Source organism: Dendropsophus ebraccatus, unplaced genomic scaffold (genome assembly GCF_027789765.1).
Source record: "Dendropsophus ebraccatus isolate aDenEbr1 unplaced genomic scaffold, aDenEbr1.pat pat_scaffold_694_ctg1, whole genome shotgun sequence".
NCBI lineage: Eukaryota > Metazoa > Chordata > Amphibia > Anura > Hylidae > Dendropsophus > Dendropsophus ebraccatus.
In genome coordinates, this window is record NW_027210293.1 from 59,743 (window position 1) to 85,703 (window position 25,961).

General features: G+C 49.1%; 57 non-coding genes across 57 annotated transcripts; all 57 read left to right on the top strand.

Moving 5' to 3' along the window:
* The first annotated feature begins 8 nt into the window (after positions 1-8).
* On the top strand, positions 9-173 carry LOC138778821 (U1 spliceosomal RNA). Its single transcript, XR_011360915.1, has one exon. It is a non-coding gene; the product is annotated as a U1 spliceosomal RNA (small nuclear RNA).
* A 289-nt stretch (positions 174-462) lies between these two features.
* On the top strand, positions 463-627 carry LOC138778822 (U1 spliceosomal RNA). Its single transcript, XR_011360916.1, has one exon. It is a non-coding gene; the product is annotated as a U1 spliceosomal RNA (small nuclear RNA).
* Positions 628-917: 290 nt separating this feature from the next.
* LOC138778823 (U1 spliceosomal RNA) lies at positions 918-1,082 on the top strand. Its single transcript, XR_011360917.1, has one exon. It is a non-coding gene; the product is annotated as a U1 spliceosomal RNA (small nuclear RNA).
* Positions 1,083-1,373: 291 nt separating this feature from the next.
* Positions 1,374-1,538, top strand: LOC138778824 (U1 spliceosomal RNA). The gene has a single exon (XR_011360918.1). It is a non-coding gene; the product is annotated as a U1 spliceosomal RNA (small nuclear RNA).
* A 289-nt stretch (positions 1,539-1,827) lies between these two features.
* LOC138778826 (U1 spliceosomal RNA) lies at positions 1,828-1,992 on the top strand. The gene has a single exon (XR_011360919.1). It is a non-coding gene; the product is annotated as a U1 spliceosomal RNA (small nuclear RNA).
* A 290-nt stretch (positions 1,993-2,282) lies between these two features.
* Positions 2,283-2,447, top strand: LOC138778827 (U1 spliceosomal RNA). Its single transcript, XR_011360920.1, has one exon. It is a non-coding gene; the product is annotated as a U1 spliceosomal RNA (small nuclear RNA).
* Positions 2,448-2,737: 290 nt separating this feature from the next.
* LOC138778828 (U1 spliceosomal RNA) lies at positions 2,738-2,902 on the top strand. Its single transcript, XR_011360921.1, has one exon. It is a non-coding gene; the product is annotated as a U1 spliceosomal RNA (small nuclear RNA).
* A 291-nt stretch (positions 2,903-3,193) lies between these two features.
* Positions 3,194-3,358, top strand: LOC138778829 (U1 spliceosomal RNA). Its single transcript, XR_011360922.1, has one exon. It is a non-coding gene; the product is annotated as a U1 spliceosomal RNA (small nuclear RNA).
* A 290-nt stretch (positions 3,359-3,648) lies between these two features.
* LOC138778830 (U1 spliceosomal RNA) lies at positions 3,649-3,813 on the top strand. Its single transcript, XR_011360923.1, has one exon. It is a non-coding gene; the product is annotated as a U1 spliceosomal RNA (small nuclear RNA).
* Positions 3,814-4,102: 289 nt separating this feature from the next.
* On the top strand, positions 4,103-4,267 carry LOC138778832 (U1 spliceosomal RNA). Its single transcript, XR_011360926.1, has one exon. It is a non-coding gene; the product is annotated as a U1 spliceosomal RNA (small nuclear RNA).
* Positions 4,268-4,557: 290 nt separating this feature from the next.
* LOC138778833 (U1 spliceosomal RNA) lies at positions 4,558-4,722 on the top strand. Its single transcript, XR_011360927.1, has one exon. It is a non-coding gene; the product is annotated as a U1 spliceosomal RNA (small nuclear RNA).
* Positions 4,723-5,014: 292 nt separating this feature from the next.
* On the top strand, positions 5,015-5,179 carry LOC138778834 (U1 spliceosomal RNA). Its single transcript, XR_011360928.1, has one exon. It is a non-coding gene; the product is annotated as a U1 spliceosomal RNA (small nuclear RNA).
* Positions 5,180-5,470: 291 nt separating this feature from the next.
* LOC138778835 (U1 spliceosomal RNA) lies at positions 5,471-5,635 on the top strand. The gene has a single exon (XR_011360929.1). It is a non-coding gene; the product is annotated as a U1 spliceosomal RNA (small nuclear RNA).
* A 292-nt stretch (positions 5,636-5,927) lies between these two features.
* On the top strand, positions 5,928-6,092 carry LOC138778837 (U1 spliceosomal RNA). Its single transcript, XR_011360930.1, has one exon. It is a non-coding gene; the product is annotated as a U1 spliceosomal RNA (small nuclear RNA).
* A 291-nt stretch (positions 6,093-6,383) lies between these two features.
* On the top strand, positions 6,384-6,548 carry LOC138778838 (U1 spliceosomal RNA). The gene has a single exon (XR_011360931.1). It is a non-coding gene; the product is annotated as a U1 spliceosomal RNA (small nuclear RNA).
* A 292-nt stretch (positions 6,549-6,840) lies between these two features.
* On the top strand, positions 6,841-7,005 carry LOC138778839 (U1 spliceosomal RNA). The gene has a single exon (XR_011360932.1). It is a non-coding gene; the product is annotated as a U1 spliceosomal RNA (small nuclear RNA).
* Positions 7,006-7,297: 292 nt separating this feature from the next.
* On the top strand, positions 7,298-7,462 carry LOC138778840 (U1 spliceosomal RNA). Its single transcript, XR_011360933.1, has one exon. It is a non-coding gene; the product is annotated as a U1 spliceosomal RNA (small nuclear RNA).
* A 292-nt stretch (positions 7,463-7,754) lies between these two features.
* On the top strand, positions 7,755-7,919 carry LOC138778841 (U1 spliceosomal RNA). The gene has a single exon (XR_011360934.1). It is a non-coding gene; the product is annotated as a U1 spliceosomal RNA (small nuclear RNA).
* A 292-nt stretch (positions 7,920-8,211) lies between these two features.
* On the top strand, positions 8,212-8,376 carry LOC138778842 (U1 spliceosomal RNA). Its single transcript, XR_011360935.1, has one exon. It is a non-coding gene; the product is annotated as a U1 spliceosomal RNA (small nuclear RNA).
* A 292-nt stretch (positions 8,377-8,668) lies between these two features.
* On the top strand, positions 8,669-8,833 carry LOC138778844 (U1 spliceosomal RNA). The gene has a single exon (XR_011360937.1). It is a non-coding gene; the product is annotated as a U1 spliceosomal RNA (small nuclear RNA).
* Positions 8,834-9,126: 293 nt separating this feature from the next.
* On the top strand, positions 9,127-9,291 carry LOC138778845 (U1 spliceosomal RNA). The gene has a single exon (XR_011360938.1). It is a non-coding gene; the product is annotated as a U1 spliceosomal RNA (small nuclear RNA).
* Positions 9,292-9,582: 291 nt separating this feature from the next.
* On the top strand, positions 9,583-9,747 carry LOC138778846 (U1 spliceosomal RNA). Its single transcript, XR_011360939.1, has one exon. It is a non-coding gene; the product is annotated as a U1 spliceosomal RNA (small nuclear RNA).
* A 292-nt stretch (positions 9,748-10,039) lies between these two features.
* Positions 10,040-10,204, top strand: LOC138778847 (U1 spliceosomal RNA). Its single transcript, XR_011360940.1, has one exon. It is a non-coding gene; the product is annotated as a U1 spliceosomal RNA (small nuclear RNA).
* Positions 10,205-10,496: 292 nt separating this feature from the next.
* LOC138778848 (U1 spliceosomal RNA) lies at positions 10,497-10,661 on the top strand. The gene has a single exon (XR_011360941.1). It is a non-coding gene; the product is annotated as a U1 spliceosomal RNA (small nuclear RNA).
* Positions 10,662-10,952: 291 nt separating this feature from the next.
* On the top strand, positions 10,953-11,117 carry LOC138778849 (U1 spliceosomal RNA). Its single transcript, XR_011360942.1, has one exon. It is a non-coding gene; the product is annotated as a U1 spliceosomal RNA (small nuclear RNA).
* Positions 11,118-11,410: 293 nt separating this feature from the next.
* On the top strand, positions 11,411-11,575 carry LOC138778850 (U1 spliceosomal RNA). The gene has a single exon (XR_011360943.1). It is a non-coding gene; the product is annotated as a U1 spliceosomal RNA (small nuclear RNA).
* Positions 11,576-11,867: 292 nt separating this feature from the next.
* LOC138778851 (U1 spliceosomal RNA) lies at positions 11,868-12,032 on the top strand. Its single transcript, XR_011360944.1, has one exon. It is a non-coding gene; the product is annotated as a U1 spliceosomal RNA (small nuclear RNA).
* A 291-nt stretch (positions 12,033-12,323) lies between these two features.
* On the top strand, positions 12,324-12,488 carry LOC138778853 (U1 spliceosomal RNA). Its single transcript, XR_011360945.1, has one exon. It is a non-coding gene; the product is annotated as a U1 spliceosomal RNA (small nuclear RNA).
* A 291-nt stretch (positions 12,489-12,779) lies between these two features.
* On the top strand, positions 12,780-12,944 carry LOC138778854 (U1 spliceosomal RNA). The gene has a single exon (XR_011360946.1). It is a non-coding gene; the product is annotated as a U1 spliceosomal RNA (small nuclear RNA).
* Positions 12,945-13,237: 293 nt separating this feature from the next.
* On the top strand, positions 13,238-13,402 carry LOC138778856 (U1 spliceosomal RNA). The gene has a single exon (XR_011360948.1). It is a non-coding gene; the product is annotated as a U1 spliceosomal RNA (small nuclear RNA).
* Positions 13,403-13,694: 292 nt separating this feature from the next.
* LOC138778857 (U1 spliceosomal RNA) lies at positions 13,695-13,859 on the top strand. The gene has a single exon (XR_011360949.1). It is a non-coding gene; the product is annotated as a U1 spliceosomal RNA (small nuclear RNA).
* Positions 13,860-14,151: 292 nt separating this feature from the next.
* On the top strand, positions 14,152-14,316 carry LOC138778858 (U1 spliceosomal RNA). The gene has a single exon (XR_011360950.1). It is a non-coding gene; the product is annotated as a U1 spliceosomal RNA (small nuclear RNA).
* Positions 14,317-14,609: 293 nt separating this feature from the next.
* On the top strand, positions 14,610-14,774 carry LOC138778859 (U1 spliceosomal RNA). Its single transcript, XR_011360951.1, has one exon. It is a non-coding gene; the product is annotated as a U1 spliceosomal RNA (small nuclear RNA).
* A 292-nt stretch (positions 14,775-15,066) lies between these two features.
* On the top strand, positions 15,067-15,231 carry LOC138778860 (U1 spliceosomal RNA). The gene has a single exon (XR_011360952.1). It is a non-coding gene; the product is annotated as a U1 spliceosomal RNA (small nuclear RNA).
* Positions 15,232-15,523: 292 nt separating this feature from the next.
* LOC138778861 (U1 spliceosomal RNA) lies at positions 15,524-15,688 on the top strand. Its single transcript, XR_011360953.1, has one exon. It is a non-coding gene; the product is annotated as a U1 spliceosomal RNA (small nuclear RNA).
* A 292-nt stretch (positions 15,689-15,980) lies between these two features.
* On the top strand, positions 15,981-16,145 carry LOC138778862 (U1 spliceosomal RNA). The gene has a single exon (XR_011360954.1). It is a non-coding gene; the product is annotated as a U1 spliceosomal RNA (small nuclear RNA).
* A 291-nt stretch (positions 16,146-16,436) lies between these two features.
* LOC138778863 (U1 spliceosomal RNA) lies at positions 16,437-16,601 on the top strand. The gene has a single exon (XR_011360955.1). It is a non-coding gene; the product is annotated as a U1 spliceosomal RNA (small nuclear RNA).
* Positions 16,602-16,893: 292 nt separating this feature from the next.
* Positions 16,894-17,058, top strand: LOC138778864 (U1 spliceosomal RNA). Its single transcript, XR_011360956.1, has one exon. It is a non-coding gene; the product is annotated as a U1 spliceosomal RNA (small nuclear RNA).
* Positions 17,059-17,350: 292 nt separating this feature from the next.
* Positions 17,351-17,506, top strand: LOC138778951 (U1 spliceosomal RNA). Its single transcript, XR_011361038.1, has one exon. It is a non-coding gene; the product is annotated as a U1 spliceosomal RNA (small nuclear RNA).
* A 292-nt stretch (positions 17,507-17,798) lies between these two features.
* On the top strand, positions 17,799-17,963 carry LOC138778865 (U1 spliceosomal RNA). Its single transcript, XR_011360957.1, has one exon. It is a non-coding gene; the product is annotated as a U1 spliceosomal RNA (small nuclear RNA).
* Positions 17,964-18,256: 293 nt separating this feature from the next.
* On the top strand, positions 18,257-18,421 carry LOC138778867 (U1 spliceosomal RNA). Its single transcript, XR_011360959.1, has one exon. It is a non-coding gene; the product is annotated as a U1 spliceosomal RNA (small nuclear RNA).
* A 291-nt stretch (positions 18,422-18,712) lies between these two features.
* On the top strand, positions 18,713-18,877 carry LOC138778869 (U1 spliceosomal RNA). The gene has a single exon (XR_011360960.1). It is a non-coding gene; the product is annotated as a U1 spliceosomal RNA (small nuclear RNA).
* Positions 18,878-19,169: 292 nt separating this feature from the next.
* On the top strand, positions 19,170-19,334 carry LOC138778870 (U1 spliceosomal RNA). The gene has a single exon (XR_011360961.1). It is a non-coding gene; the product is annotated as a U1 spliceosomal RNA (small nuclear RNA).
* A 282-nt stretch (positions 19,335-19,616) lies between these two features.
* LOC138778871 (U1 spliceosomal RNA) lies at positions 19,617-19,781 on the top strand. The gene has a single exon (XR_011360962.1). It is a non-coding gene; the product is annotated as a U1 spliceosomal RNA (small nuclear RNA).
* Positions 19,782-20,070: 289 nt separating this feature from the next.
* On the top strand, positions 20,071-20,235 carry LOC138778872 (U1 spliceosomal RNA). The gene has a single exon (XR_011360963.1). It is a non-coding gene; the product is annotated as a U1 spliceosomal RNA (small nuclear RNA).
* A 292-nt stretch (positions 20,236-20,527) lies between these two features.
* LOC138778873 (U1 spliceosomal RNA) lies at positions 20,528-20,692 on the top strand. Its single transcript, XR_011360964.1, has one exon. It is a non-coding gene; the product is annotated as a U1 spliceosomal RNA (small nuclear RNA).
* Positions 20,693-20,982: 290 nt separating this feature from the next.
* LOC138778893 (U1 spliceosomal RNA) lies at positions 20,983-21,146 on the top strand. Its single transcript, XR_011360983.1, has one exon. It is a non-coding gene; the product is annotated as a U1 spliceosomal RNA (small nuclear RNA).
* Positions 21,147-21,435: 289 nt separating this feature from the next.
* LOC138778874 (U1 spliceosomal RNA) lies at positions 21,436-21,600 on the top strand. The gene has a single exon (XR_011360965.1). It is a non-coding gene; the product is annotated as a U1 spliceosomal RNA (small nuclear RNA).
* A 293-nt stretch (positions 21,601-21,893) lies between these two features.
* On the top strand, positions 21,894-22,058 carry LOC138778875 (U1 spliceosomal RNA). Its single transcript, XR_011360966.1, has one exon. It is a non-coding gene; the product is annotated as a U1 spliceosomal RNA (small nuclear RNA).
* A 293-nt stretch (positions 22,059-22,351) lies between these two features.
* Positions 22,352-22,516, top strand: LOC138778925 (U1 spliceosomal RNA). The gene has a single exon (XR_011361013.1). It is a non-coding gene; the product is annotated as a U1 spliceosomal RNA (small nuclear RNA).
* Positions 22,517-22,803: 287 nt separating this feature from the next.
* Positions 22,804-22,968, top strand: LOC138778876 (U1 spliceosomal RNA). The gene has a single exon (XR_011360967.1). It is a non-coding gene; the product is annotated as a U1 spliceosomal RNA (small nuclear RNA).
* Positions 22,969-23,260: 292 nt separating this feature from the next.
* LOC138778929 (U1 spliceosomal RNA) lies at positions 23,261-23,425 on the top strand. The gene has a single exon (XR_011361017.1). It is a non-coding gene; the product is annotated as a U1 spliceosomal RNA (small nuclear RNA).
* A 290-nt stretch (positions 23,426-23,715) lies between these two features.
* Positions 23,716-23,887, top strand: LOC138778941 (U1 spliceosomal RNA). Its single transcript, XR_011361028.1, has one exon. It is a non-coding gene; the product is annotated as a U1 spliceosomal RNA (small nuclear RNA).
* Positions 23,888-24,173: 286 nt separating this feature from the next.
* Positions 24,174-24,339, top strand: LOC138778904 (U1 spliceosomal RNA). Its single transcript, XR_011360993.1, has one exon. It is a non-coding gene; the product is annotated as a U1 spliceosomal RNA (small nuclear RNA).
* A 285-nt stretch (positions 24,340-24,624) lies between these two features.
* On the top strand, positions 24,625-24,787 carry LOC138778948 (U1 spliceosomal RNA). Its single transcript, XR_011361035.1, has one exon. It is a non-coding gene; the product is annotated as a U1 spliceosomal RNA (small nuclear RNA).
* A 292-nt stretch (positions 24,788-25,079) lies between these two features.
* Positions 25,080-25,244, top strand: LOC138778877 (U1 spliceosomal RNA). Its single transcript, XR_011360968.1, has one exon. It is a non-coding gene; the product is annotated as a U1 spliceosomal RNA (small nuclear RNA).
* Positions 25,245-25,530: 286 nt separating this feature from the next.
* LOC138778879 (U1 spliceosomal RNA) lies at positions 25,531-25,695 on the top strand. The gene has a single exon (XR_011360970.1). It is a non-coding gene; the product is annotated as a U1 spliceosomal RNA (small nuclear RNA).
* The last annotated feature ends 266 nt before the right edge of the window (positions 25,696-25,961 follow it).

Genomic DNA, 25,961 nt, shown 5'->3' on the forward strand with positions numbered 1-25,961 from the left:
ACCAACTCATACTTACCTGGCAGAGGAAAGTCTGCGAACACTAAGGTAGCTTTCCCAGGGTGAGGCCTGCCCATTGCACTTTCGGGTGGGTTGACCTCTGCGATTTCCCCAAATGCGGGAAACTCGGCTGCATAATTTCTGGTAGTGGGGGACTGCGTTCGCGCTCTCCCCTGATTTTATTTGGTCAATGATAGATTCTTCTGCTGATCCATGCAGGGAATTAAATTCCATTCCTGGTTTTACCACAACTTTTGCCTTCTTGGATTTCCTCAGTTGTAGTTTGTTTGTGTTTTTTTTTTTTTTTTTAATGGGCGGGGGAGGGTGTCCTGGGAGGAATCCCAGTGCCGTGGGTGCATGCAAATGCCGTGCACTCTGGGAGTTTGGCATGCTCCATCAGGAATTCCTCCTCAAGGTGGAAGAGGTATGCCAGAGTGGTGACCTTTCTGGCAACCTAACCAACTCATACTTACCTGGCAGAGGAAAGTCTGCGAACACTAAGGTAGCTTTCCCAGGGTGAGGCCTGCCCATTGCACTTTCGGGTGGGTTGACCTCTGCGATTTCCCCAAATGCGGGAAACTCGGCTGCATAATTTCTGGTAGTGGGGGACTGCGTTCGCGCTCTCCCCTGATTTTATTTGGTCAATGATAGATTCTTCTGCTGATCCATGCAGGGAATTAAATTCCATTCCTGGTTTTACCACAACTTTTGCCTTCTTGGATTTCCTCAGTTGTAGTTTGTTTGTTGTGTTTTTTTTTTTTTTTAATGGGCGGGGGAGGGTGTCCTGGGAGGAATCCCAGTGCCGTGGGTGCATGCAAATGCCGTGCACTCTGGGAGTTTGGCATGCTCCATCAGGAATTCCTCCTCAAGGTGGAAGAGGTATGCCAGAGTGGTGACCTTTCTGGCAACCTAACCAACTCATACTTACCTGGCAGAGGAAAGTCTGCGAACACTAAGGTAGCTTTCCCAGGGTGAGGCCTGCCCATTGCACTTTCGGGTGGGTTGACCTCTGCGATTTCCCCAAATGCGGGAAACTCGGCTGCATAATTTCTGGTAGTGGGGGACTGCGTTCGCGCTCTCCCCTGATTTTATTTGGTCAATGATAGATTCTTCTGCTGATCCATGCAGGGAATTAAATTCCATTCCTGGTTTTACCACAACTTTTGCCTTCTTGGATTTCCTCAGTTGTAGTTTGTTTGTTGTGTTTTTTTTTTTTTTTTAATGGGCGGGGGAGGGTGTCCTGGGAGGAATCCCAGTGCCGTGGGTGCATGCAAATGCCGTGCACTCTGGGAGTTTGGCATGCTCCATCAGGAATTCCTCCTCAAGGTGGAAGAGGTATGCCAGAGTGGTGACCTTTCTGGCAACCTAACCAACTCATACTTACCTGGCAGAGGAAAGTCTGCGAACACTAAGGTAGCTTTCCCAGGGTGAGGCCTGCCCATTGCACTTTCGGGTGGGTTGACCTCTGCGATTTCCCCAAATGCGGGAAACTCGGCTGCATAATTTCTGGTAGTGGGGGACTGCGTTCGCGCTCTCCCCTGATTTTATTTGGTCAATGATAGATTCTTCTGCTGATCCATGCAGGGAATTAAATTCCATTCCTGGTTTTACCACAACTTTTGCCTTCTTGGATTTCCTCAGTTGTAGTTTGTTTGTGTTTTTTTTTTTTTTTTTAATGGGCGGGGGAGGGTGTCCTGGGAGGAATCCCAGTGCCGTGGGTGCATGCAAATGCCGTGCACTCTGGGAGTTTGGCATGCTCCATCAGGAATTCCTCCTCAAGGTGGAAGAGGTATGCCAGAGTGGTGACCTTTCTGGCAACCTAACCAACTCATACTTACCTGGCAGAGGAAAGTCTGCGAACACTAAGGTAGCTTTCCCAGGGTGAGGCCTGCCCATTGCACTTTCGGGTGGGTTGACCTCTGCGATTTCCCCAAATGCGGGAAACTCGGCTGCATAATTTCTGGTAGTGGGGGACTGCGTTCGCGCTCTCCCCTGATTTTATTTGGTCAATGATAGATTCTTCTGCTGATCCATGCAGGGAATTAAATTCCATTCCTGGTTTTACCACAACTTTTGCCTTCTTGGATTTCCTCAGTTGTAGTTTGTTTGTGTTTTTTTTTTTTTTTTTTAATGGGCGGGGGAGGGTGTCCTGGGAGGAATCCCAGTGCCGTGGGTGCATGCAAATGCCGTGCACTCTGGGAGTTTGGCATGCTCCATCAGGAATTCCTCCTCAAGGTGGAAGAGGTATGCCAGAGTGGTGACCTTTCTGGCAACCTAACCAACTCATACTTACCTGGCAGAGGAAAGTCTGCGAACACTAAGGTAGCTTTCCCAGGGTGAGGCCTGCCCATTGCACTTTCGGGTGGGTTGACCTCTGCGATTTCCCCAAATGCGGGAAACTCGGCTGCATAATTTCTGGTAGTGGGGGACTGCGTTCGCGCTCTCCCCTGATTTTATTTGGTCAATGATAGATTCTTCTGCTGATCCATGCAGGGAATTAAATTCCATTCCTGGTTTTACCACAACTTTTGCCTTCTTGGATTTCCTCAGTTGTAGTTTGTTTGTGTTTTTTTTTTTTTTTTTTAATGGGCGGGGGAGGGTGTCCTGGGAGGAATCCCAGTGCCGTGGGTGCATGCAAATGCCGTGCACTCTGGGAGTTTGGCATGCTCCATCAGGAATTCCTCCTCAAGGTGGAAGAGGTATGCCAGAGTGGTGACCTTTCTGGCAACCTAACCAACTCATACTTACCTGGCAGAGGAAAGTCTGCGAACACTAAGGTAGCTTTCCCAGGGTGAGGCCTGCCCATTGCACTTTCGGGTGGGTTGACCTCTGCGATTTCCCCAAATGCGGGAAACTCGGCTGCATAATTTCTGGTAGTGGGGGACTGCGTTCGCGCTCTCCCCTGATTTTATTTGGTCAATGATAGATTCTTCTGCTGATCCATGCAGGGAATTAAATTCCATTCCTGGTTTTACCACAACTTTTGCCTTCTTGGATTTCCTCAGTTGTAGTTTGTTTGTGTGTTTTTTTTTTTTTTTTTAATGGGCGGGGGAGGGTGTCCTGGGAGGAATCCCAGTGCCGTGGGTGCATGCAAATGCCGTGCACTCTGGGAGTTTGGCATGCTCCATCAGGAATTCCTCCTCAAGGTGGAAGAGGTATGCCAGAGTGGTGACCTTTCTGGCAACCTAACCAACTCATACTTACCTGGCAGAGGAAAGTCTGCGAACACTAAGGTAGCTTTCCCAGGGTGAGGCCTGCCCATTGCACTTTCGGGTGGGTTGACCTCTGCGATTTCCCCAAATGCGGGAAACTCGGCTGCATAATTTCTGGTAGTGGGGGACTGCGTTCGCGCTCTCCCCTGATTTTATTTGGTCAATGATAGATTCTTCTGCTGATCCATGCAGGGAATTAAATTCCATTCCTGGTTTTACCACAACTTTTGCCTTCTTGGATTTCCTCAGTTGTAGTTTGTTTGTGTTTTTTTTTTTTTTTTTTAATGGGCGGGGGAGGGTGTCCTGGGAGGAATCCCAGTGCCGTGGGTGCATGCAAATGCCGTGCACTCTGGGAGTTTGGCATGCTCCATCAGGAATTCCTCCTCAAGGTGGAAGAGGTATGCCAGAGTGGTGACCTTTCTGGCAACCTAACCAACTCATACTTACCTGGCAGAGGAAAGTCTGCGAACACTAAGGTAGCTTTCCCAGGGTGAGGCCTGCCCATTGCACTTTCGGGTGGGTTGACCTCTGCGATTTCCCCAAATGCGGGAAACTCGGCTGCATAATTTCTGGTAGTGGGGGACTGCGTTCGCGCTCTCCCCTGATTTTATTTGGTCAATGATAGATTCTTCTGCTGATCCATGCAGGGAATTAAATTCCATTCCTGGTTTTACCACAACTTTTGCCTTCTTGGATTTCCTCAGTTGTAGTTTGTTTGTGTTTTTTTTTTTTTTTTTAATGGGCGGGGGAGGGTGTCCTGGGAGGAATCCCAGTGCCGTGGGTGCATGCAAATGCCGTGCACTCTGGGAGTTTGGCATGCTCCATCAGGAATTCCTCCTCAAGGTGGAAGAGGTATGCCAGAGTGGTGACCTTTCTGGCAACCTAACCAACTCATACTTACCTGGCAGAGGAAAGTCTGCGAACACTAAGGTAGCTTTCCCAGGGTGAGGCCTGCCCATTGCACTTTCGGGTGGGTTGACCTCTGCGATTTCCCCAAATGCGGGAAACTCGGCTGCATAATTTCTGGTAGTGGGGGACTGCGTTCGCGCTCTCCCCTGATTTTATTTGGTCAATGATAGATTCTTCTGCTGATCCATGCAGGGAATTAAATTCCATTCCTGGTTTTACCACAACTTTTGCCTTCTTGGATTTCCTCAGTTGTAGTTTGTTTGTGTTTTTTTTTTTTTTTTTTAATGGGCGGGGGAGGGTGTCCTGGGAGGAATCCCAGTGCCGTGGGTGCATGCAAATGCCGTGCACTCTGGGAGTTTGGCATGCTCCATCAGGAATTCCTCCTCAAGGTGGAAGAGGTATGCCAGAGTGGTGACCTTTCTGGCAACCTAACCAACTCATACTTACCTGGCAGAGGAAAGTCTGCGAACACTAAGGTAGCTTTCCCAGGGTGAGGCCTGCCCATTGCACTTTCGGGTGGGTTGACCTCTGCGATTTCCCCAAATGCGGGAAACTCGGCTGCATAATTTCTGGTAGTGGGGGACTGCGTTCGCGCTCTCCCCTGATTTTATTTGGTCAATGATAGATTCTTCTGCTGATCCATGCAGGGAATTAAATTCCATTCCTGGTTTTACCACAACTTTTGCCTTCTTGGATTTCCTCAGTTGTAGTTTGTTTGTTTGTGTTTTTTTTTTTTTTTTAATGGGCGGGGGAGGGTGTCCTGGGAGGAATCCCAGTGCCGTGGGTGCATGCAAATGCCGTGCACTCTGGGAGTTTGGCATGCTCCATCAGGAATTCCTCCTCAAGGTGGAAGAGGTATGCCAGAGTGGTGACCTTTCTGGCAACCTAACCAACTCATACTTACCTGGCAGAGGAAAGTCTGCGAACACTAAGGTAGCTTTCCCAGGGTGAGGCCTGCCCATTGCACTTTCGGGTGGGTTGACCTCTGCGATTTCCCCAAATGCGGGAAACTCGGCTGCATAATTTCTGGTAGTGGGGGACTGCGTTCGCGCTCTCCCCTGATTTTATTTGGTCAATGATAGATTCTTCTGCTGATCCATGCAGGGAATTAAATTCCATTCCTGGTTTTACCACAACTTTTGCCTTCTTGGATTTCCTCAGTTGTAGTTTGTTTGTTTGTGTTTTTTTTTTTTTTTAATGGGCGGGGGAGGGTGTCCTGGGAGGAATCCCAGTGCCGTGGGTGCATGCAAATGCCGTGCACTCTGGGAGTTTGGCATGCTCCATCAGGAATTCCTCCTCAAGGTGGAAGAGGTATGCCAGAGTGGTGACCTTTCTGGCAACCTAACCAACTCATACTTACCTGGCAGAGGAAAGTCTGCGAACACTAAGGTAGCTTTCCCAGGGTGAGGCCTGCCCATTGCACTTTCGGGTGGGTTGACCTCTGCGATTTCCCCAAATGCGGGAAACTCGGCTGCATAATTTCTGGTAGTGGGGGACTGCGTTCGCGCTCTCCCCTGATTTTATTTGGTCAATGATAGATTCTTCTGCTGATCCATGCAGGGAATTAAATTCCATTCCTGGTTTTACCACAACTTTTGCCTTCTTGGATTTCCTCAGTTGTAGTTTGTTTGTTTGTGTTTTTTTTTTTTTTTTAATGGGCGGGGGAGGGTGTCCTGGGAGGAATCCCAGTGCCGTGGGTGCATGCAAATGCCGTGCACTCTGGGAGTTTGGCATGCTCCATCAGGAATTCCTCCTCAAGGTGGAAGAGGTATGCCAGAGTGGTGACCTTTCTGGCAACCTAACCAACTCATACTTACCTGGCAGAGGAAAGTCTGCGAACACTAAGGTAGCTTTCCCAGGGTGAGGCCTGCCCATTGCACTTTCGGGTGGGTTGACCTCTGCGATTTCCCCAAATGCGGGAAACTCGGCTGCATAATTTCTGGTAGTGGGGGACTGCGTTCGCGCTCTCCCCTGATTTTATTTGGTCAATGATAGATTCTTCTGCTGATCCATGCAGGGAATTAAATTCCATTCCTGGTTTTACCACAACTTTTGCCTTCTTGGATTTCCTCAGTTGTAGTTTGTTTGTTGTGTTTTTTTTTTTTTTTTAATGGGCGGGGGAGGGTGTCCTGGGAGGAATCCCAGTGCCGTGGGTGCATGCAAATGCCGTGCACTCTGGGAGTTTGGCATGCTCCATCAGGAATTCCTCCTCAAGGTGGAAGAGGTATGCCAGAGTGGTGACCTTTCTGGCAACCTAACCAACTCATACTTACCTGGCAGAGGAAAGTCTGCGAACACTAAGGTAGCTTTCCCAGGGTGAGGCCTGCCCATTGCACTTTCGGGTGGGTTGACCTCTGCGATTTCCCCAAATGCGGGAAACTCGGCTGCATAATTTCTGGTAGTGGGGGACTGCGTTCGCGCTCTCCCCTGATTTTATTTGGTCAATGATAGATTCTTCTGCTGATCCATGCAGGGAATTAAATTCCATTCCTGGTTTTACCACAACTTTTGCCTTCTTGGATTTCCTCAGTTGTAGTTTGTTTGTTTGTGTTTTTTTTTTTTTTTTAATGGGCGGGGGAGGGTGTCCTGGGAGGAATCCCAGTGCCGTGGGTGCATGCAAATGCCGTGCACTCTGGGAGTTTGGCATGCTCCATCAGGAATTCCTCCTCAAGGTGGAAGAGGTATGCCAGAGTGGTGACCTTTCTGGCAACCTAACCAACTCATACTTACCTGGCAGAGGAAAGTCTGCGAACACTAAGGTAGCTTTCCCAGGGTGAGGCCTGCCCATTGCACTTTCGGGTGGGTTGACCTCTGCGATTTCCCCAAATGCGGGAAACTCGGCTGCATAATTTCTGGTAGTGGGGGACTGCGTTCGCGCTCTCCCCTGATTTTATTTGGTCAATGATAGATTCTTCTGCTGATCCATGCAGGGAATTAAATTCCATTCCTGGTTTTACCACAACTTTTGCCTTCTTGGATTTCCTCAGTTGTAGTTTGTTTGTTGTGTTTTTTTTTTTTTTTTTAATGGGCGGGGGAGGGTGTCCTGGGAGGAATCCCAGTGCCGTGGGTGCATGCAAATGCCGTGCACTCTGGGAGTTTGGCATGCTCCATCAGGAATTCCTCCTCAAGGTGGAAGAGGTATGCCAGAGTGGTGACCTTTCTGGCAACCTAACCAACTCATACTTACCTGGCAGAGGAAAGTCTGCGAACACTAAGGTAGCTTTCCCAGGGTGAGGCCTGCCCATTGCACTTTCGGGTGGGTTGACCTCTGCGATTTCCCCAAATGCGGGAAACTCGGCTGCATAATTTCTGGTAGTGGGGGACTGCGTTCGCGCTCTCCCCTGATTTTATTTGGTCAATGATAGATTCTTCTGCTGATCCATGCAGGGAATTAAATTCCATTCCTGGTTTTACCACAACTTTTGCCTTCTTGGATTTCCTCAGTTGTAGTTTGTTTGTTTGTGTTTTTTTTTTTTTTTTAATGGGCGGGGGAGGGTGTCCTGGGAGGAATCCCAGTGCCGTGGGTGCATGCAAATGCCGTGCACTCTGGGAGTTTGGCATGCTCCATCAGGAATTCCTCCTCAAGGTGGAAGAGGTATGCCAGAGTGGTGACCTTTCTGGCAACCTAACCAACTCATACTTACCTGGCAGAGGAAAGTCTGCGAACACTAAGGTAGCTTTCCCAGGGTGAGGCCTGCCCATTGCACTTTCGGGTGGGTTGACCTCTGCGATTTCCCCAAATGCGGGAAACTCGGCTGCATAATTTCTGGTAGTGGGGGACTGCGTTCGCGCTCTCCCCTGATTTTATTTGGTCAATGATAGATTCTTCTGCTGATCCATGCAGGGAATTAAATTCCATTCCTGGTTTTACCACAACTTTTGCCTTCTTGGATTTCCTCAGTTGTAGTTTGTTTGTTTGTGTTTTTTTTTTTTTTTTAATGGGCGGGGGAGGGTGTCCTGGGAGGAATCCCAGTGCCGTGGGTGCATGCAAATGCCGTGCACTCTGGGAGTTTGGCATGCTCCATCAGGAATTCCTCCTCAAGGTGGAAGAGGTATGCCAGAGTGGTGACCTTTCTGGCAACCTAACCAACTCATACTTACCTGGCAGAGGAAAGTCTGCGAACACTAAGGTAGCTTTCCCAGGGTGAGGCCTGCCCATTGCACTTTCGGGTGGGTTGACCTCTGCGATTTCCCCAAATGCGGGAAACTCGGCTGCATAATTTCTGGTAGTGGGGGACTGCGTTCGCGCTCTCCCCTGATTTTATTTGGTCAATGATAGATTCTTCTGCTGATCCATGCAGGGAATTAAATTCCATTCCTGGTTTTACCACAACTTTTGCCTTCTTGGATTTCCTCAGTTGTAGTTTGTTTGTTTGTGTTTTTTTTTTTTTTTTAATGGGCGGGGGAGGGTGTCCTGGGAGGAATCCCAGTGCCGTGGGTGCATGCAAATGCCGTGCACTCTGGGAGTTTGGCATGCTCCATCAGGAATTCCTCCTCAAGGTGGAAGAGGTATGCCAGAGTGGTGACCTTTCTGGCAACCTAACCAACTCATACTTACCTGGCAGAGGAAAGTCTGCGAACACTAAGGTAGCTTTCCCAGGGTGAGGCCTGCCCATTGCACTTTCGGGTGGGTTGACCTCTGCGATTTCCCCAAATGCGGGAAACTCGGCTGCATAATTTCTGGTAGTGGGGGACTGCGTTCGCGCTCTCCCCTGATTTTATTTGGTCAATGATAGATTCTTCTGCTGATCCATGCAGGGAATTAAATTCCATTCCTGGTTTTACCACAACTTTTGCCTTCTTGGATTTCCTCAGTTGTAGTTTGTTTGTTTGTGTTTTTTTTTTTTTTTTTAATGGGCGGGGGAGGGTGTCCTGGGAGGAATCCCAGTGCCGTGGGTGCATGCAAATGCCGTGCACTCTGGGAGTTTGGCATGCTCCATCAGGAATTCCTCCTCAAGGTGGAAGAGGTATGCCAGAGTGGTGACCTTTCTGGCAACCTAACCAACTCATACTTACCTGGCAGAGGAAAGTCTGCGAACACTAAGGTAGCTTTCCCAGGGTGAGGCCTGCCCATTGCACTTTCGGGTGGGTTGACCTCTGCGATTTCCCCAAATGCGGGAAACTCGGCTGCATAATTTCTGGTAGTGGGGGACTGCGTTCGCGCTCTCCCCTGATTTTATTTGGTCAATGATAGATTCTTCTGCTGATCCATGCAGGGAATTAAATTCCATTCCTGGTTTTACCACAACTTTTGCCTTCTTGGATTTCCTCAGTTGTAGTTTGTTTGTGTGTTTTTTTTTTTTTTTTTAATGGGCGGGGGAGGGTGTCCTGGGAGGAATCCCAGTGCCGTGGGTGCATGCAAATGCCGTGCACTCTGGGAGTTTGGCATGCTCCATCAGGAATTCCTCCTCAAGGTGGAAGAGGTATGCCAGAGTGGTGACCTTTCTGGCAACCTAACCAACTCATACTTACCTGGCAGAGGAAAGTCTGCGAACACTAAGGTAGCTTTCCCAGGGTGAGGCCTGCCCATTGCACTTTCGGGTGGGTTGACCTCTGCGATTTCCCCAAATGCGGGAAACTCGGCTGCATAATTTCTGGTAGTGGGGGACTGCGTTCGCGCTCTCCCCTGATTTTATTTGGTCAATGATAGATTCTTCTGCTGATCCATGCAGGGAATTAAATTCCATTCCTGGTTTTACCACAACTTTTGCCTTCTTGGATTTCCTCAGTTGTAGTTTGTTTGTTTGTGTTTTTTTTTTTTTTTTAATGGGCGGGGGAGGGTGTCCTGGGAGGAATCCCAGTGCCGTGGGTGCATGCAAATGCCGTGCACTCTGGGAGTTTGGCATGCTCCATCAGGAATTCCTCCTCAAGGTGGAAGAGGTATGCCAGAGTGGTGACCTTTCTGGCAACCTAACCAACTCATACTTACCTGGCAGAGGAAAGTCTGCGAACACTAAGGTAGCTTTCCCAGGGTGAGGCCTGCCCATTGCACTTTCGGGTGGGTTGACCTCTGCGATTTCCCCAAATGCGGGAAACTCGGCTGCATAATTTCTGGTAGTGGGGGACTGCGTTCGCGCTCTCCCCTGATTTTATTTGGTCAATGATAGATTCTTCTGCTGATCCATGCAGGGAATTAAATTCCATTCCTGGTTTTACCACAACTTTTGCCTTCTTGGATTTCCTCAGTTGTAGTTTGTTTGTTTGTGTTTTTTTTTTTTTTTTAATGGGCGGGGGAGGGTGTCCTGGGAGGAATCCCAGTGCCGTGGGTGCATGCAAATGCCGTGCACTCTGGGAGTTTGGCATGCTCCATCAGGAATTCCTCCTCAAGGTGGAAGAGGTATGCCAGAGTGGTGACCTTTCTGGCAACCTAACCAACTCATACTTACCTGGCAGAGGAAAGTCTGCGAACACTAAGGTAGCTTTCCCAGGGTGAGGCCTGCCCATTGCACTTTCGGGTGGGTTGACCTCTGCGATTTCCCCAAATGCGGGAAACTCGGCTGCATAATTTCTGGTAGTGGGGGACTGCGTTCGCGCTCTCCCCTGATTTTATTTGGTCAATGATAGATTCTTCTGCTGATCCATGCAGGGAATTAAATTCCATTCCTGGTTTTACCACAACTTTTGCCTTCTTGGATTTCCTCAGTTGTAGTTTGTTTGTTGTGTTTTTTTTTTTTTTTTAATGGGCGGGGGAGGGTGTCCTGGGAGGAATCCCAGTGCCGTGGGTGCATGCAAATGCCGTGCACTCTGGGAGTTTGGCATGCTCCATCAGGAATTCCTCCTCAAGGTGGAAGAGGTATGCCAGAGTGGTGACCTTTCTGGCAACCTAACCAACTCATACTTACCTGGCAGAGGAAAGTCTGCGAACACTAAGGTAGCTTTCCCAGGGTGAGGCCTGCCCATTGCACTTTCGGGTGGGTTGACCTCTGCGATTTCCCCAAATGCGGGAAACTCGGCTGCATAATTTCTGGTAGTGGGGGACTGCGTTCGCGCTCTCCCCTGATTTTATTTGGTCAATGATAGATTCTTCTGCTGATCCATGCAGGGAATTAAATTCCATTCCTGGTTTTACCACAACTTTTGCCTTCTTGGATTTCCTCAGTTGTAGTTTGTTTGTTTGTGTTTTTTTTTTTTTTTTTAATGGGCGGGGGAGGGTGTCCTGGGAGGAATCCCAGTGCCGTGGGTGCATGCAAATGCCGTGCACTCTGGGAGTTTGGCATGCTCCATCAGGAATTCCTCCTCAAGGTGGAAGAGGTATGCCAGAGTGGTGACCTTTCTGGCAACCTAACCAACTCATACTTACCTGGCAGAGGAAAGTCTGCGAACACTAAGGTAGCTTTCCCAGGGTGAGGCCTGCCCATTGCACTTTCGGGTGGGTTGACCTCTGCGATTTCCCCAAATGCGGGAAACTCGGCTGCATAATTTCTGGTAGTGGGGGACTGCGTTCGCGCTCTCCCCTGATTTTATTTGGTCAATGATAGATTCTTCTGCTGATCCATGCAGGGAATTAAATTCCATTCCTGGTTTTACCACAACTTTTGCCTTCTTGGATTTCCTCAGTTGTAGTTTGTTTGTTTGTGTTTTTTTTTTTTTTTTAATGGGCGGGGGAGGGTGTCCTGGGAGGAATCCCAGTGCCGTGGGTGCATGCAAATGCCGTGCACTCTGGGAGTTTGGCATGCTCCATCAGGAATTCCTCCTCAAGGTGGAAGAGGTATGCCAGAGTGGTGACCTTTCTGGCAACCTAACCAACTCATACTTACCTGGCAGAGGAAAGTCTGCGAACACTAAGGTAGCTTTCCCAGGGTGAGGCCTGCCCATTGCACTTTCGGGTGGGTTGACCTCTGCGATTTCCCCAAATGCGGGAAACTCGGCTGCATAATTTCTGGTAGTGGGGGACTGCGTTCGCGCTCTCCCCTGATTTTATTTGGTCAATGATAGATTCTTCTGCTGATCCATGCAGGGAATTAAATTCCATTCCTGGTTTTACCACAACTTTTGCCTTCTTGGATTTCCTCAGTTGTAGTTTGTTTGTTGTGTTTTTTTTTTTTTTTTAATGGGCGGGGGAGGGTGTCCTGGGAGGAATCCCAGTGCCGTGGGTGCATGCAAATGCCGTGCACTCTGGGAGTTTGGCATGCTCCATCAGGAATTCCTCCTCAAGGTGGAAGAGGTATGCCAGAGTGGTGACCTTTCTGGCAACCTAACCAACTCATACTTACCTGGCAGAGGAAAGTCTGCGAACACTAAGGTAGCTTTCCCAGGGTGAGGCCTGCCCATTGCACTTTCGGGTGGGTTGACCTCTGCGATTTCCCCAAATGCGGGAAACTCGGCTGCATAATTTCTGGTAGTGGGGGACTGCGTTCGCGCTCTCCCCTGATTTTATTTGGTCAATGATAGATTCTTCTGCTGATCCATGCAGGGAATTAAATTCCATTCCTGGTTTTACCACAACTTTTGCCTTCTTGGATTTCCTCAGTTGTAGTTTGTTTGTGTGTTTTTTTTTTTTTTTTTAATGGGCGGGGGAGGGTGTCCTGGGAGGAATCCCAGTGCCGTGGGTGCATGCAAATGCCGTGCACTCTGGGAGTTTGGCATGCTCCATCAGGAATTCCTCCTCAAGGTGGAAGAGGTATGCCAGAGTGGTGACCTTTCTGGCAACCTAACCAACTCATACTTACCTGGCAGAGGAAAGTCTGCGAACACTAAGGTAGCTTTCCCAGGGTGAGGCCTGCCCATTGCACTTTCGGGTGGGTTGACCTCTGCGATTTCCCCAAATGCGGGAAACTCGGCTGCATAATTTCTGGTAGTGGGGGACTGCGTTCGCGCTCTCCCCTGATTTTATTTGGTCAATGATAGATTCTTCTGCTGATCCATGCAGGGAATTAAATTCCATTCCTGGTTTTACCACAACTTTTGCCTTCTTGGATTTCCTCAGTTGTAGTTTGTTTGTTTGTGTTTTTTTTTTTTTTTTTAATGGGCGGGGGAGGGTGTCCTGGGAGGAATCCCAGTGCCGTGGGTGCATGCAAATGCCGTGCACTCTGGGAGTTTGGCATGCTCCATCAGGAATTCCTCCTCAAGGTGGAAGAGGTATGCCAGAGTGGTGACCTTTCTGGCAACCTAACCAACTCATACTTACCTGGCAGAGGAAAGTCTGCGAACACTAAGGTAGCTTTCCCAGGGTGAGGCCTGCCCATTGCACTTTCGGGTGGGTTGACCTCTGCGATTTCCCCAAATGCGGGAAACTCGGCTGCATAATTTCTGGTAGTGGGGGACTGCGTTCGCGCTCTCCCCTGATTTTATTTGGTCAATGATAGATTCTTCTGCTGATCCATGCAGGGAATTAAATTCCATTCCTGGTTTTACCACAACTTTTGCCTTCTTGGATTTCCTCAGTTGTAGTTTGTTTGTTTGTGTTTTTTTTTTTTTTTTAATGGGCGGGGGAGGGTGTCCTGGGAGGAATCCCAGTGCCGTGGGTGCATGCAAATGCCGTGCACTCTGGGAGTTTGGCATGCTCCATCAGGAATTCCTCCTCAAGGTGGAAGAGGTATGCCAGAGTGGTGACCTTTCTGGCAACCTAACCAACTCATACTTACCTGGCAGAGGAAAGTCTGCGAACACTAAGGTAGCTTTCCCAGGGTGAGGCCTGCCCATTGCACTTTCGGGTGGGTTGACCTCTGCGATTTCCCCAAATGCGGGAAACTCGGCTGCATAATTTCTGGTAGTGGGGGACTGCGTTCGCGCTCTCCCCTGATTTTATTTGGTCAATGATAGATTCTTCTGCTGATCCATGCAGGGAATTAAATTCCATTCCTGGTTTTACCACAACTTTTGCCTTCTTGGATTTCCTCAGTTGTAGTTTGTTTGTTTGTGTTTTTTTTTTTTTTTTAATGGGCGGGGGAGGGTGTCCTGGGAGGAATCCCAGTGCCGTGGGTGCATGCAAATGCCGTGCACTCTGGGAGTTTGGCATGCTCCATCAGGAATTCCTCCTCAAGGTGGAAGAGGTATGCCAGAGTGGTGACCTTTCTGGCAACCTAACCAACTCATACTTACCTGGCAGAGGAAAGTCTGCGAACACTAAGGTAGCTTTCCCAGGGTGAGGCCTGCCCATTGCACTTTCGGGTGGGTTGACCTCTGCGATTTCCCCAAATGCGGGAAACTCGGCTGCATAATTTCTGGTAGTGGGGGACTGCGTTCGCGCTCTCCCCTGATTTTATTTGGTCAATGATAGATTCTTCTGCTGATCCATGCAGGGAATTAAATTCCATTCCTGGTTTTACCACAACTTTTGCCTTCTTGGATTTCCTCAGTTGTAGTTTGTTTGTTTGTGTTTTTTTTTTTTTTTTTAATGGGCGGGGGAGGGTGTCCTGGGAGGAATCCCAGTGCCGTGGGTGCATGCAAATGCCGTGCACTCTGGGAGTTTGGCATGCTCCATCAGGAATTCCTCCTCAAGGTGGAAGAGGTATGCCAGAGTGGTGACCTTTCTGGCAACCTAACCAACTCATACTTACCTGGCAGAGGAAAGTCTGCGAACACTAAGGTAGCTTTCCCAGGGTGAGGCCTGCCCATTGCACTTTCGGGTGGGTTGACCTCTGCGATTTCCCCAAATGCGGGAAACTCGGCTGCATAATTTCTGGTAGTGGGGGACTGCGTTCGCGCTCTCCCCTGATTTTATTTGGTCAATGATAGATTCTTCTGCTGATCCATGCAGGGAATTAAATTCCATTCCTGGTTTTACCACAACTTTTGCCTTCTTGGATTTCCTCAGTTGTAGTTTGTTTGTTTGTGTTTTTTTTTTTTTTTTAATGGGCGGGGGAGGGTGTCCTGGGAGGAATCCCAGTGCCGTGGGTGCATGCAAATGCCGTGCACTCTGGGAGTTTGGCATGCTCCATCAGGAATTCCTCCTCAAGGTGGAAGAGGTATGCCAGAGTGGTGACCTTTCTGGCAACCTAACCAACTCATACTTACCTGGCAGAGGAAAGTCTGCGAACACTAAGGTAGCTTTCCCAGGGTGAGGCCTGCCCATTGCACTTTCGGGTGGGTTGACCTCTGCGATTTCCCCAAATGCGGGAAACTCGGCTGCATAATTTCTGGTAGTGGGGGACTGCGTTCGCGCTCTCCCCTGATTTTATTTGGTCAATGATAGATTCTTCTGCTGATCCATGCAGGGAATTAAATTCCATTCCTGGTTTTACCACAACTTTTGCCTTCTTGGATTTCCTCAGTTGTAGTTTGTTTGTTTGTGTTTTTTTTTTTTTTTTAATGGGCGGGGGAGGGTGTCCTGGGAGGAATCCCAGTGCCGTGGGTGCATGCAAATGCCGTGCACTCTGGGAGTTTGGCATGCTCCATCAGGAATTCCTCCTCAAGGTGGAAGAGGTATGCCAGAGTGGTGACCTTTCTGGCAACCTAACCAACTCATACTTACCTGGCAGAGGAAAGTCTGCGAACACTAAGGTAGCTTTCCCAGGGTGAGGCCTGCCCATTGCACTTTCGGGTGGGTTGACCTCTGCGATTTCCCCAAATGCGGGAAACTCGGCTGCATAATTTCTGGTAGTGGGGGACTGCGTTCGCGCTCTCCCCTGATTTTATTTGGTCAATGATAGATTCTTCTGCTGATCCATGCAGGGAATTAAATTCCATTCCTGGTTTTACCACAACTTTTGCCTTCTTGGATTTCCTCAGTTGTAGTTTGTTTGTTTGTGTTTTTTTTTTTTTTTTAATGGGCGGGGGAGGGTGTCCTGGGAGGAATCCCAGTGCCGTGGGTGCATGCAAATGCCGTGCACTCTGGGAGTTTGGCATGCTCCATCAGGAATTCCTCCTCAAGGTGGAAGAGGTATGCCAGAGTGGTGACCTTTCTGGCAACCTAACCAACTCATACTTACCTGGCAGAGGAAAGTCTGCGAACACTAAGGTAGCTTTCCCAGGGTGAGGCCTGCCCATTGCACTTTCGGGTGGGTTGACCTCTGCGATTTCCCCAAATGCGGGAAACTCGGCTGCATAATTTCTGGTAGTGGGGGACTGCGTTCGCGCTCTCCCCTGATTTTATTTGGTCAATGATAGATTCTTCTGCTGATCCATGCAGGGAATTAAATTCCATTCCTGGTTTTACCACAACTTTTGCCTTCTTGGATTTCCTCAGTTGTAGTTTGTTTGTTGTGTTTTTTTTTTTTTTTTAATGGGCGGGGGAGGGTGTCCTGGGAGGAATCCCAGTGCCGTGGGTGCATGCAAATGCCGTGCACTCTGGGAGTTTGGCATGCTCCATCAGGAATTCCTCCTCAAGGTGGAAGAGGTATGCCAGAGTGGTGACCTTTCTGGCAACCTAACCAACTCATACTTACCTGGCAGAGGAAAGTCTGCGAACACTAAGGTAGCTTTCCCAGGGTGAGGCCTGCCCATTGCACTTTCGGGTGGGTTGACCTCTGCGATTTCCCCAAATGCGGGAAACTCGGCTGCATAATTTCTGGTAGTGGGGGACTGCGTTCGCGCTCTCCCCTGATTTTATTTGGTCAATGATAGATTCTTCTGCTGATCCATGCAGGGAATTAAATTCCATTCCTGGTTTTACCACAACTTTTGCCTTCTTGGATTTCCTCAGTTGTAGTTTGTTTGTTTGTGTTTTTTTTTTTTTTTTAATGGGCGGGGGAGGGTGTCCTGGGAGGAATCCCAGTGCCGTGGGTGCATGCAAATGCCGTGCACTCTGGGAGTTTGGCATGCTCCATCAGGAATTCCTCCTCAAGGTGGAAGAGGTATGCCAGAGTGGTGACCTTTCTGGCAACCTAACCAACTCATACTTACCTGGCAGAGGAAAGTCTGCGAACACTAAGGTAGCTTTCCCAGGGTGAGGCCTGCCCATTGCACTTTCGGGTGGGTTGACCTCTGCGATTTCCCCAAATGCGGGAAACTCGGCTGCATAATTTCTGGTAGTGGGGGACTGCGTTCGCGCTCTCCCCTGATTTTATTTGGTCAATGATAGATTCTTCTGCTGATCCATGCAGGGAATTAAATTCCATTCCTGGTTTTACCACAACTTTTGCCTTCTTGGATTTCCTCAGTTGTAGTTTGTTTGTTTGTGTTTTTTTTTTTTTTTTAATGGGCGGGGGAGGGTGTCCTGGGAGGAATCCCAGTGCCGTGGGTGCATGCAAATGCCGTGCACTCTGGGAGTTTGGCATGCTCCATCAGGAATTCCTCCTCAAGGTGGAAGAGGTATGCCAGAGTGGTGACCTTTCTGGCAACCTAACCAACTCATACTTACCTGGCAGAGGAAAGTCTGCGAACACTAAGGTAGCTTGAGGCCTGCCCATTGCACTTTCGGGTGGGTTGACCTCTGCGATTTCCCCAAATGCGGGAAACTCGGCTGCATAATTTCTGGTAGTGGGGGACTGCGTTCGCGCTCTCCCCTGATTTTATTTGGTCAATGATAGATTCTTCTGCTGATCCATGCAGGGAATTAAATTCCATTCCTGGTTTTACCACAACTTTTGCCTTCTTGGATTTCCTCAGTTGTAGTTTGTTTGTTTGTGTTTTTTTTTTTTTTTTAATGGGCGGGGGAGGGTGTCCTGGGAGGAATCCCAGTGCCGTGGGTGCATGCAAATGCCGTGCACTCTGGGAGTTTGGCATGCTCCATCAGGAATTCCTCCTCAAGGTGGAAGAGGTATGCCAGAGTGGTGACCTTTCTGGCAACCTAACCAACTCATACTTACCTGGCAGAGGAAAGTCTGCGAACACTAAGGTAGCTTTCCCAGGGTGAGGCCTGCCCATTGCACTTTCGGGTGGGTTGACCTCTGCGATTTCCCCAAATGCGGGAAACTCGGCTGCATAATTTCTGGTAGTGGGGGACTGCGTTCGCGCTCTCCCCTGATTTTATTTGGTCAATGATAGATTCTTCTGCTGATCCATGCAGGGAATTAAATTCCATTCCTGGTTTTACCACAACTTTTGCCTTCTTGGATTTCCTCAGTTGTAGTTTGTTTGTTTGTGTTTTTTTTTTTTTTTTAATGGGCGGGGGGAGGGTGTCCTGGGAGGAATCCCAGTGCCGTGGGTGCATGCAAATGCCGTGCACTCTGGGAGTTTGGCATGCTCCATCAGGAATTCCTCCTCAAGGTGGAAGAGGTATGCCAGAGTGGTGACCTTTCTGGCAACCTAACCAACTCATACTTACCTGGCAGAGGAAAGTCTGCGAACACTAAGGTAGCTTTCCCAGGGTGAGGCCTGCCCATTGCACTTTCGGGTGGGTTGACCTCTGCGATTTCCCCAAATGCGGGAAACTCGGCTGCATAATTTCTGGTAGTGGGGGACTGCGTTCGCGCTCTCCCCTGATTTTATTTGGTCAATGATAGATTCTTCTGCTGATCCATGCAGGGAATTAAATTCCATTCCTGGTTTTACCACAACTTTTGCCTTCTTGGATTTCCTCAGTTGTAGTTTGTTTGTTGTGTTTTTTTTTTTTTTTAATGGGCGGGGGGAGGGTGTCCTGGGAGGAATCCCAGTGCCGTGGGTGCATGCAAATGCCGTGCACTCTGGGAGTTTGGCATGCTCCATCAGGAATTCCTCCTCAAGGTGGAAGAGGTATGCCAGAGTGGTGACCTTTCTGGCAACCTAACCAACTCATACTTACCTGGCAGAGGAAAGTCTGCGAACACTAAGGTAGCTTTCCCAGGGTGAGGCCTGCCCATTGCACTTTCGGGTGGGTTGACCTCTGCGATTTCCCCAAATGCGGGAAACTCGGCTGCATAATTTCTGGTAGTGGGGGACTGCGTTCGCGCTCTCCCCTGATTTTATTTGGTCAATGATAGATTCTTCTGCTGATCCATGCAGGGAATTAAATTCCATTCCTGGTTTTACCACAACTTTTGCCTTCTTGGATTTCCTCAGTTGTAGTTTGTTTGTTTGTGTTTTTTTTTTTTTTTTAATGGGCGGGGGAGGGTGTCCTGGGAGGAATCCCAGTGCCGTGGGTGCATGCAAATGCCGTGCACTCTGGGAGTTTGGCATGCTCCATCAGGAATTCCTCCTCAAGGTGGAAGAGGTATGCCAGAGTGGTGACCTTTCTGGCAACCTAACCAACTCATACTTACCTGGCAGAGGAAAGTCTGCGAACACTAAGGTAGCTTTCCCAGGGTGAGGCCTGCCCATTGCACTTTCGGGTGGGTTGACCTCTGCGATTTCCCCAAATGCGGGAAACTCGGCTGCATAATTTCTGGTAGTGGGGGACTGCGTTCGCGCTCTCCCCTGATTTTATTTGGTCAATGATAGATTCTTCTGCTGATCCATGCAGGGAATTAAATTCCATTCCTGGTTTTACCACAACTTTTGCCTTCTTGGATTTCCTCAGTTGTAGTTTGTGTTTTTTTTTTTTTTAATGGGCGGGGGAGGGTGTCCTGGGAGGAATCCCAGTGCCGTGGGTGCATGCAAATGCCGTGCACTCTGGGAGTTTGGCATGCTCCATCAGGAATTCCTCCTCAAGGTGGAAGAGGTATGCCAGAGTGGTGACCTTTCTGGCAACCTAACCAACTCATACTTACCTGGCAGAGGAAAGTCTGCGAACACTAAGGTAGCTTTCCCAGGGTGAGGCCTGCCCATTGCACTTTCGGGTGGGTTGACCTCTGCGATTTCCCCAAATGCGGGAAACTCGGCTGCATAATTTCTGGTAGTGGGGGACTGCGTTCGCGCTCTCCCCTGATTTTATTTGGTCAATGATAGATTCTTCTGCTGATCCATGCAGGGAATTAAATTCCATTCCTGGTTTTACCACAACTTTGCCTTCTTGGATTTCCTCAGTTGTAGTTTGTTTGTGTTTTTTTTTTTTTTTTTTAATGGGCGGGGGAGGGTGTCCTGGGAGGAATCCCAGTGCCGTGGGTGCATGCAAATGCCGTGCACTCTGGGAGTTTGGCATGCTCCATCAGGAATTCCTCCTCAAGGTGGAAGAGGTATGCCAGAGTGGTGACCTTTCTGGCAACCTAACCAACTCATACTTACCTGGCAGAGGAAAGTCTGCGAACACTAAGGTAGCTTTCCCAGGGTGAGGCCTGCCCATTGCACTTTCGGGTGGGTTGACCTCTGCGATTTCCCCAAATGCGGGAAACTCGGCTGCATAATTTCTGGTAGTGGGGGACTGCGTTCGCGCTCTCCCCTGATTTTATTTGGTCAATGATAGATTCTTCTGCTGATCCATGCAGGGAATTAAATTCCATTCCTGGTTTTACCACAACTTTTGCCTTCTTGGATTTCCTCAGTTGTAGTTTGTTGTTGTGTTTTTTTTTTTTTTTTTTACTGGGCGGGGGAGGGTGTCCTGGGAGGAATCCCAGTGCCGTGGGTGCATGCAAATGCCGTGCACTCTGGGAGTTTGGCATGCTCCATCAGGAATTCCTCCTCAAGGTGGAAGAGGTATGCCAGAGTGGTGACCTTTCTGGCAACCTAACCAACTCATACTTACCTGGCAGAGGAAAGTCTGCGAACACTAAGGTAGCTTTCCCAGGGTGAGGCCTGCCCATTGCACTTTCGGGTGGGTTGACCTCTGCGATTTCCCCAAATGCGGGAAACTCGGCTGCATAATTTCTGGTAGTGGGGGACTGCGTTCGCGCTCTCCCCTGATTTTATTTGGTCAATGATAGATTCTTCTGCTGATCCATGCAGGGAATTAAATTCCATTCCTGGTTTTACCACAACTTTTGCCTTCTTGGATTTCCTCAGTTGTAGTTTGTTTGTGTTTTTTTTTTTTTTTTTTAATGGGCGGGGGAGGGTGTCCTGGGAGGAATCCCAGTGCCGTGGGTGCATGCAAATGCCGTGCACTCTGGGAGTTTGGCATGCTCCATCAGGAATTCCTCCTCAAGGTGGAAGAGGTATGCCAGAGTGGTGACCTTTCTGGCAACCTAACCAACTCATACTTACCTGGCAGAGGAAAGTCTGCGAACACTAAGGTAGCTTTCCCAGGGTGAGGCCTGCCCATTGCACTTTCGGGTGGGTTGACCTCTGCGATTTCCCCAAATGCGGGAAACTCGGCTGCATAATTTCTGGTAGTGGGGACTGCGTTCGCGCTCTCCCCTGATTTTATTTGGTCAATGATAGATTCTTCTGCTGATCCATGCAGGGAATTAAATTCCATTCCTGGTTTTACCACAACTTTTGCCTTCTTGGATTTCCTCAGTTGTAGTTTGTTTGTGTTTTTTTTTTTTTTTTTAATGGGCGGGGGAGGGTGTCCTGGGAGGAATCCCAGTGCCGTGGGTGCATGCAAATGCCGTGCACTCTGGGAGTTTGGCATGCTCCATCAGGAATTCCTCCTCAAGGTGGAAGAGGTATGCCAGAGTGGTGACCTTTCTGGCAACCTAACCAACTCATACTTACCTGGCAGAGGAAAGTCTGCGAACACTAAGGTAGCTTTCCCAGGGTGAGGCCTGCCCATTGCACTTTCGGGTGGGTTGACCTCTGCGATTTCCCCAAATGCGGGAAACTCGGCTGCATAATTTCTGGTAGTGGGGGACTGCGTTCGCGCTCTCCCCTGATTTTATTTGGTCAATGATAGATTCTTCTGCTGATCCATGCAGGGAATTAAATTCCATTCCTGGTTTTACCACAACTTTTGCCTTCTTGGATTTCCTCAGTTGTAGTTTGTTTGTTTGTGTTTTTTTTTTTTTTTTTAATGGGCGGGGGAGGGTGTCCTGGGAGGAATCCCAGTGCCGTGGGTGCATGCAAATGCCGTGCACTCTGGGAGTTTGGCATGCTCCATCAGGAATTCCTCCTCAAGGTGGAAGAGGTATGCCAGAGTGGTGACCTTTCTGGCAACCTAACCAACTCATACTTACCTGGCAGAGGAAAGTCTGCGAACACTAAGGTAGCTTTCCCAGGGTGAGGCCTGCCCATTGCACTTTCGGGTGGGTTGACCTCTGCGATTTCCCCAAATGCGGGAAACTCGGCTGCATAATTTCTGGTAGTGGGGGACTGCGTTCGCGCTCTCCCCTGATTTTATTTGGTCAATGATAGATTCTTCTGCTGATCCATGCAGGGAATTAAATTCCATTCCTGGTTTTACCACAACTTTTGCCTTCTTGGATTTCCTCAGTTGTAGTTTGTTTGTTTGTGTTTTTTTTTTTTTTTTTAATGGGCGGGGGAGGGTGTCCTGGGAGGAATCCCAGTGCCGTGGGTGCATGCAAATGCCGTGCACTCTGGGAGTTTGGCATGCTCCATCAGGAATTCCTCCTCAAGGTGGAAGAGGTATGCCAGAGTGGTGACCTTTCTGGCAACCTAACCAACTCATACTTACCTGGCAGAGGAAGTCTGCGAACACTAAGGTAGCTTTCCCAGGGTGAGGCCTGCCCATTGCACTTTCGGGTGGGTTGACCTCTGCGATTTCCCCAAATGCGGGAAACTCGGCCTGCATAATTTCTGGTAGTGGGGGACTGCGTTCGCGCTCTCCCTGATTTTATTTGGTCAATGATAGATTCTTCTGCTGATCCATGCAGGGAATTAAATTCCATTCCTGGTTTTACCACAACTTTTGCCTTCTTGGATTTCCTCAGTTGTAGTTTGTTTGTGTTTTTTTTTTTTTTTTAATGGGCGGGGAGGGTGTCCTGGGAGGAATCCCAGTGCCGTGGGTGCATGCAAATGCCCGTGCACTCTGGGAGTTTGGCATGCTCCATCAGGAATTCCTCCTCAAGGTGGAAGAGGTATGCCAGAGTGGTGACCTTTCTGGCAACCTAACCAACTCATACTTACCTGGCAGAGGAAAGTCTGCGAACACTAAGGTAGCTTTCCCAGGGTGAGGCCTGCCCATTGCACTTTCGGGTGGGTTGACCTCTGCGATTTCCCCAAATGCGGGAAACTCGGCTGCATAATTTCTGGTAGTGGGGGACTGCGTTCGCGCTCTCCCCTGATTTTATTTGGTCAATGATAGATTCTTCTGCTGATCCATGCAGGGAATTAAATTCCATTCCTGTTTTACCACAACTTTTGCCTTCTTGTATTTCCTCAGTTGTAGTTTGTTTGTTGTGTTTTTTTTTTTTTTTTTTAATGGGCGGGGGAGGGTGTCCTGGGAGGAATCCCAGTGCCGTGGGTGCATGCAAATGCCGTGCACTCTGGGAGTTTGGCATGCTCCATCAGGAATTCCTCCTCAAGGTGGAAGAGGTATGCCAGAGTGGTGACCTTTCTGGCAACCTAACCAACTCATACTTACCTGCAGAGGAAAGTCTGCGAACACTAAGGTAGCTTTCCCAGGGTGAGGCCTGCCCATTGCACTTTCGGGTGGGTTGACCTCTGCGATTTCCCCAAATGCGGGAAACTCGGCTGCATAATTTCTGGGTAGTGGGGGACTGCGTTCGCGCTCTCCCCTGATTTTATTTGGTCAATGATAGATTCTTCTGCTGATCCATGCAGGGAATTAAATTCCATTCCTGGTTTTACCACAACTTTTGCCTTCTTGGATTTCCTCAGTTGTAGTTTGTTTGTGTTTTTTTTTTTTTTTTTAATGGGCGGGGGAGGGTGTCCTGGGAGGAATCCCAGTGCCGTGGGTGCATGCAAATGCCGTGCACTCTGGGAGTTTGGCATGCTCCATCAGGAATTCCTCCTCAAGGTGGAAAGAGGTATGCCAGAGTGGTGACCTTTCTGGCAACCTAACCAACTCATACTTACCTGGCAGAGGAAAGTCTGCGAACACTAAGGTAGCTTTCCCAGGGTGAGGCCTGCCCATTGCACTTTCGGGTGGGTTGACCTCTGCGATTTCCCCAAATGCGGGAAACTCGGCTGCATAATTTCCCCCTTGGGTAAGTGGGGGACTGCGTTCGCGCTCTCCCCTGATTTTATTTGGTCATGATAGATTCTTCTGCTGATCCATGCAGGGAATTAAATTCCATTCCTGGTTTTACCACAACTTTTGCCTTCTTGGATTCCTCAGTTGTAGTTTGTTTGTGTTTTTTTTTTTTTTTTTAATGGGCGGGGGAGGGGGTCCTGGGAGGAATCCCAGTGCCGGGGGTGCATGCAAATGCCGTGCACTCTGGAGTTTGGCATGCTCCATCAGGAATTCCTCCTCAAGGTGGAAGAGGTATGCCAGAGTGGTGACCTTTCTGGCAACCTAACCAACTCATACTTACCTGGCAGAGGAAAGTCTGCGAACACTAAGGTAGCTTTCCCAGGGTGAGGGCCTGCCCATTGCACTTCGGGTGGGTTGACCTCTGCGATTTCCCCCAAATGCGGGAAACTCGGCTGCATAATTTCTGGTAGTGGGGGACTGCGTTCGCGCTCTCCCCTGATTTTATTTGGTCAATGATAGATTCTTCTGCTGATCCATGCAGGGAATAAATTCCATTCCTGGTTTTACCACAACTTTTGCCTTCTTGGATTTCCTCAGTTGTAGTTTGTTTGTGTTTTTTTTTTTTTTTTTTAATGGGCGGGGGAGGGTGTCCTGGAGAATCCAGTGCCGTGGGTGCATGCAAATGCCGTGCACTCTGGGAGTTTGGCATGCTCCATCAGGAATTCCTCCCTCAAGGTGGAAGAGGATGCCAGAGGGTGCCCTTTCTGGCAACCTAACCAACTCATACTTACCTGCAGAGAAAGTATGCGAACACTAAGGTAGCTTTCCCAGGTTGAGGCCTGCCCATTGCACTTTCGGGTGGGTTGACCTCTGCGATTTCCCCAAATGCGGGAAACTCGGCTGCATAATTTCTGGTAGTGGGGGACTGCGTTCGCGCTCTCCCCTGATTTTATTTGGTCAATGATAGATTCTTCTGCTGATCCATGCAGGGAATTAAATTCCATTCCTGGTTTTTACCACAACTTTTGCCTTCTTGGATTTCCTCAGTTGTAGTTTGTTTGTGTTTTTTTGTTTTTTTTAATGGGGGGGGGGGGAGGGTGTCCTGGGAGGAATCCCAGTGCCGTGGGTGCATGCAAATGCCGTGCACTCTGGGAGTTTGGCATGCTCCATCAGGAATTCCTCCTCAAGGTGGAAGAGGTATGCCAGAGTGGTGACCTTTCTGGCAACCTAACCAACTCATACTTACCTGGCAGAGGAAAGTCTGCGAACACTAAGGTAGCTTTCCCAGGGTGAGGCCTGCCCATTGCACTTTCGGGTGGGTTGACCTCTGCGATTTCCCCAAATGCGGGAAACTCGGCTGCATAATTTCTGGTAGTGGGGGACTGCGTTCGCGCTCTCCCCTGATTTATTTGGTCAATGATAGATTCTTCTGCTGATCCATGCAGGGAATTAAATTCCATTCCTGGTTTTACCACAACTTTTGCCTTCTTGGATTTCCTCAGTTGTAGTTTGTTTGTTTGTGTTTTTTTTTTTTAATGGGCGGGGGAGGGTGTCCTGGGAGGAATCCAGTGCCGTGGGTGCATGCAAATGCCGTGCACTCTGGGAGTTTGGCATGCTCCATCAGGAATTCCTCCTCAAGGTGGAAGAGGTATGCCAGAGTGGTGACCTTTCTGGCAACCTAACCAACTCATACTTACCTGGCAGAGGAAAGTCTGCGAACACTAAGGTAGCTTTCCCAGGGTGAGGCCTGCCCATTGCACTTTCGGGTGGGTTGACCTCTGCGATTTCCCCAAATGCGGGAAACTCGGCTGCATAATTTCTGGTAGTGGGGGACTGCGTTCGCGCTCTCCCCTGATTTATTTGGTCAATGATAGATTCTTCTGCTGATCCATGCAGGGAATTAAATTCCATTCCTGGTTTTACCACAACTTTTGCCTTCTTGGATTTCCTCAGTTGTAGTTTGTTTGTTGTTTTTTTTTTTAATGGGCGGGGGAGGGTGTCCTGGGAGGAATCCCAGTGCCGTGGGTGCATGCAAATGCGTGCACTCTGGGAGTTTGGCATGCTCCATCAGGAATTCCTCCTCAAGGTGAAGAGGTATGCCAGAGTGGTGACCTTTCTGG